Source organism: Pollicipes pollicipes, unplaced genomic scaffold, assembly GCF_011947565.3.
Source record: "Pollicipes pollicipes isolate AB1234 unplaced genomic scaffold, Ppol_2.1 Scaffold_3447;HRSCAF=4054_pilon_pilon_pilon, whole genome shotgun sequence".
NCBI lineage: Eukaryota > Metazoa > Arthropoda > Thecostraca > Pollicipedomorpha > Pollicipedidae > Pollicipes > Pollicipes pollicipes.
In genome coordinates, this window is record NW_023596297.1 from 19334413 (window position 1) to 19340271 (window position 5859).

The window sequence follows — 5859 nt, forward strand, 5'->3', positions numbered from 1 at the left end:
TCTTGGATACCAGTTTGGGCGCCGTCGGGAGAGCCTTCTTGGATACCAGTTTGGGCGCCGTCAGGAAAGACTTCTTGGATACCAGTTTGGGCGCCGTCGGGAGAGCCTTCTTGGATACCAGTTTGGGCGCCGTCGGGAGAGCCTTCTTGGATACCAGTTTGGGCGCCGTCAGGAAGGACTTCTTGGATACCAGTTTGGGCGCCGTCGGGAGAGCCTTCTTGGATACCAGTTTGGGCGCCGTCGGGAGAGCCTTCTTGGACATCAGTTTGGGCGCCTTCAGGAGAGCCTTCTTGGATACCAGTTTGGGCGCCGTCAGGATATCTCGCATACCTGCCGATGTCCTAGCTGTGCTCAAAATGGTTACTCCTTCTTGGATACCAGTTTGGGCGCCGTCAGGAAAGCCTCCTTGGATACCAGTTTGGGCGCCGTCAGGAAAGCCTCCTTGGATACCAGTTTGGGCGCCGTCAGGAGAACCTTCTTGGATATTTGTTTGGGCGCCGTCAGGAGAGCCTTCTTGGTTATTTGTTTGGGCGCCGTCAGGAGAGCTTTCTTGGATGCCAGTTTAGGCGCCGTCAGGAGAGCCTTCTTGAATACCAGTTTGGGCGCCGTCATGAAAGCCTTCTTGGATGCCAGTTTGGGCACCGTCAGCAAACTCCCTCATATGTTTTTCTATCTCCTTTATTAGTTTGGCGTTGCTGCTATTACTTCTTCATGGTGTATTCAATTCCAAGTACTTTTATCTGTTGCCGAAGCGTGCGAGGCCTGGGCGTGAGGGCTGGTCCCATGTCTCATACGAGGAAGACGTCACATGATCGGACGCGTGTCCGACGTAAGCCCGACGCCAGCGCAAAAAAAAACGCTGTTCACAGGCGATGAGGTCATGTCATAATCCTCATGTTGTAGGCTGGACATAGTGGTCAAGGTCATCGCATACATGCAGGGGCATTAGATCCACGACTGAATCTTCGTGGTGGCCTGGACTCATGCCAAACACCGACGAGGCTTGCGTGCTGAACGTAAGCTGAACAAAACGAGCCGAAGAGCATAATTAATGTGCCCGAGCCCTTGGAGAGGAATCTTCAAAATTTTAAGAATGGGGTTGGTCTGGAGAAGTGTTTAGGTCTTCGTGAAAAGCAACGCGTTTTAGGGTCTAAGGGTTTACCAACCGGTGAGGAAGATAGTGAGCTGCCAAACAGACGGCTGCTCTGTGATCCACTACCAGAATTCGTTGGGCTGCGAGCGGTTCTCCGACTGAGCTTAACAGGAGGCTCCAGTCTTTGTGCGAAGAGAGTGACCGGAATTGTTTTAAAAAATGCGACATGGTCTAAAAAATACTCCAGGATTCCACAAAGGCTACTGAGTAATTTAGAGTTCTCTGGGATGTTCAGAGGCCCATTTAAGTGCAAACAGTTCCATTTAAACTTCCGTGGGGTTCTGTGGTTACTAAATGATCTCCTGGAGCTGTATAAAGGCCCCTCAGACTGCAGAAGCACCCACTGGAAGGAAACCTACAGCGCGGAGGAGAGACTCACTCGTTCACAAAACATGTAAAAATCATTGCAGTACGTCGAAAATCATGATCTAAAATGCCGGAGCCTTTACCGCATACACGGGTTTTGAAAGCGAGTCTCCGGGTTTCTAGAATATCGTTGTCGTAACGATGTTGCTGTTGATATTGCATCAACTTTGCCCAGAGCACAAATTAGGAAATCAAAGTATTTTGCATTAATTCGCGCAGTCAGCCGCTCATGTCCACATCAGTACTGCCTTTTCGACTAAATCTAATTTTAAACACCCAGTGAAGCCGTTCCCCTTGTCCCGCACCTTCCCATCCGCTTGACAAGCCCCTTGGCAACCACGCGACTGCTTGGAGCAGCCCACCACAGCCAGCTCAGAGCCATGTAATTGCATACGCTTGTGTGTCAAAACGAATTGGAGACGGTCTCACCACATCATTAGCGACGGCGGCGTTCAGCATCACCGCGCTGCTCCGCGCGACGTTTGCGGCTGGTCGCCGGCGCTAATGACTCAGGAGTCCCCTCTCGTCGAGCTCAGACCGCCGCCCGTGAGCAGCGGTGCGCCACGCCAGGACCGCCGCTCGCGTGCGGCGGTGCGCCGCGCCAGCATCGCCGCCCGCGTGCAGCGGTGCGCCGCGCCAGGGTCCGTGACCACGGTCGGCGCGGCTAGGTTCCGACCCGAGAGCGGGTGTCGTTTGGGCGGGGGAGGTTTAGCCGGCTAGCCGGTAGACGAGTGCGGCGGTTAGCAAAGCGACCGCCGCACTCGTCGATGCTATCGGTTTTAGTCCCGGTTATGCGGGAAGTCGCACCGCTAGTGTGAACATGGGTCGGTCCAGCCGTGCTGAAGAAGTCACTCACCACTGGGCGCGCTTGTCATCGCAGTCTCCTGGCTGGTTGATTGGAATGAAGATATCTCCCTCCCGATGACATTTTTTGTGGTGGTTAAATACTTCCCGGTGAGAAGAGAGTGTCTCAAGAAGGCAACATAAGAGGGGTGATTGTAGCATCTAGTTTCTTTGGAACATCCAGAGAACGAATCATTGGCGCGTCAATCAATCAGAGCAAATCATTGGCATGTCCATCCGCTTGTTTGATATTCGAGTATTTAGCATGGCGTCGTGAAGGCCACGTGATGTGGAAGGGAAGATGCTGGTGTACATTAGGCTACTCCAAACGTTTTCAAGTTCACGGGCATGAATAGGAATCCTGGGAAAGACTGAAGCAGAGACCAGAACCTCTTCAGGTGCCGAACATTAGCAGTAGGCCATTGGCGTGGGCTAAAATATCATAATTCAACAAGAATTGGAGACATTTTTAACGATCGGTCTTCAACACTTCAAATGTTGTTTAAGTACTGTAGGAAACATCAATGGTCAATTAACACGCACCTGGGTGACCGGCAAGATACCCTTCGCTCGGGTGAGGGGGAGGGGGTCAATGTGACCCTCCGTTGATATCTCGGGAACTAGGAAGGATGGAGACACCAAATTTACAGTGTGTGTGGACCTGTGCGTGAACGCACTTAGGTCAAAGTTTCAGGTTCCTAGGTCATGACATTTGGTTAAAAAGGTCAAACAAAGTCAAGTTCCAGGTTGTTCTTCAAAGTGCCTCCAGAACCCAGGTAACCGTTTCTAAGCAAGTGGTTGCATTCTGATTCAAGGTCGGTGGCCTTGTTTTGACCTTTTGAAGGTTAAGGTGACCAAAATTATTCAAGACTGCTTTGAGTTTTGCATTTGATTAAGCGACAAAGATTACGCTAGGCAGTATGTTCCAAAAACAAAATGTTGACCCGGGTCATTTTAGGCCAATGACCTATTCTGACCTCTAAGATGTCCATGTAAGATGTATAGTGCGGCTCCTCCTAACGATAAACTCGAAATGAGCACCAGAAACTATCCCATACAGCAAGCCCTTGAGTAACAAAGCAGGTTGGTTTTGAACTTGGTAAGACCTTCATGCCTGACCTTAGGTCAATTTAATTTATTAATTCAACTGTTTTGTTGCCTAGGAAAGCATCTAAGAGAGGTATGGCTTCGTCTAACACTCCGTTGTTGGATCAGATTGAAGGATTCTCAAGAAATTGCTTCGCTGAAACCGTCACACACGCGGTTACTCGGACTTGGACTTACATGCATGGCGCACATTGGCCAGTGCCCGACGCTACCCACCGACTGAGCTATGTAGGGACGGGTAGCCCTAGCGCTTGAAGGGCCGTTCTGCCGTCGCATCGCAGAAAGACTTTGTCAGGCCACTTAAGCCCTTCCCCACGCAGCGGGCCTCAGGGGCCCCGCTGAGGTATTTCTGGAGTAACTCTTGAACCGGTCTGAGCGTGCAGACATTTTGGGTAGCTACGTCACAACCATGCAATGCAAAAATTTATGTAAAAATTTGGATGTCTTCACCTTGACGGTTTATCGTCTACCTCCTTACTTTCTCGAAATCATGTTGGGAACGTTTTGCTCAAAATTCACGACTAACGCTCATTTATCGCAAGCAATGCACTCCAAAGAGGATGCGTGTCCCATTTTTCATATTTGCATCACTCTGACGTGTATTTACATCGCTATGGTAGCTTCCGTATGGCCAGGTCATCCAAGGCCAAGCCAAGTTTACAAACAAGCTTACAAGTTTGCAAATGTATTACTATGCTTAAGTTTGAGGCGAGATTTCACCGTTTGAAGGTTGTTCCATTTAAAGCTTAATGACACACATCTTACAATTTCAGAAAGTCTTCCTGACGTGGTTCTTGCCATTGATGTGGCTCGTTAGGTTCTTGATATAGCTACGCAGAGCTACACAGCAATATCCATCATTCCTTTAGCCCTAAAATGGCATATCGTCTATCACATGCATTGGCCTCCATTAACATGCGCTCGGGTGGGGGTCAAACAGACCCTCCCGAAGGGCTTTTTCAGAATGGTTTCCGAACGGCGCGGCGAAGCCGCGCCAAATTTTGCATAGTTGTAGACAGATAAATAGCAGATCGTTTGACGTAACAAATTTATATGCACCTTGTAAGGTTGTTGACCTATGGCAGGTCAAAGTCAGGACATGCTTCCAGCGAAGGCAATTCCTAGGGAATCGTCCAATCGGGTACAACAAGGGAGAGTTTGACGAAGCCATACATCTCTGAGAAATTTTCCTGGGCACCACAAATATTGAATGAGCAAATTACGTTGACCTAAGGTCAGGTATGAAGGTCAGACCAAGGTCAAAATCAACCTGATTTATTACTCTAGGGCTTGCTGTATGGGATAGTTTGTGGTGCTCATTTCCAATTTATTGACAGCAGGAACCGCCTTATACGTCTTCCATTGACTTCTGAGAGGTCAGGACAGGTCATTGGCCTAAGATGGCCCGGATCAACTTCTTTTTTTGGGAGCATACTGCCCAGCGTGATATTTGTCGCTTATTCAAATGCAAAACTCAGTCTTGCAGCAGTCTTGCATGATTTGGTCACTATGACCTTCGAAAGGTCAAACAAGTTCACTGACCTCAAAGGGGCTTGTGTCCTTTTGTTTAGAAACAGTTAATCAGGTTCTGGGGCACTCTACAGACCAATCTGGAATTTGACCTTGTTTGACTTTATTTAACCTGAAGGTCACGACCCAGGAAGCTCAAACACTGACCTAAGCGGATTCACGTACAGGTCAACACACCCTGTAAATGCGATGTATTTAATTTTTCTAGTTCTCGAGATCTCAGGGGAGGGGTCAAACTGAACCCCAGCCCACCCGAGGGAAAGGTATCTCGCCGGCCACCGGGGCGCATGTACAGGGTGTGCCTATGATATAAAACTATTCAAGGCCCGTCTAATGACCTTTTTTGTATTCTGGTGGCAAGTTTAGTTCTTGAGATAACAGGAGGAGTCCATAGCCTGCCAGTTTTACTACTACGATCTGAGCTGATCCGCCAATAGTCCCAATCAGCATTGTTTAGCGAATGGAGATTATCAATATTATTTCTCCGTGGCTCTAGCTTGCTTAATTCTCGAGATCTTGGGGGCTCTGCCCCGTCCCCATCGTAAGGCAAAGTGAAGCAAAGTACTACGCCGAGAGGGACAACCTGTTCCCAAACGAAAACTTCACAGGACGTTTTTTAGTCCAAAACCGCATTATAAATTTCAAACCATCCGGTGATTTTCGTGTGATATTCATTAACGCCAGCGTGACGTCACTGGTGCCAAAGCCTTAATGCGCAGTGGGCCAGTAGACCCGGAATGGAATGCTTCCGGAACTACCTGAGCGGTCGGAAGCAGGTGATAAGTGATGGCTCGGTTACCCCATTCCTATCCCACAGGGTGGCCTAGGGATCTTTGTCGGCCCATCCTGTTCCTCATCTC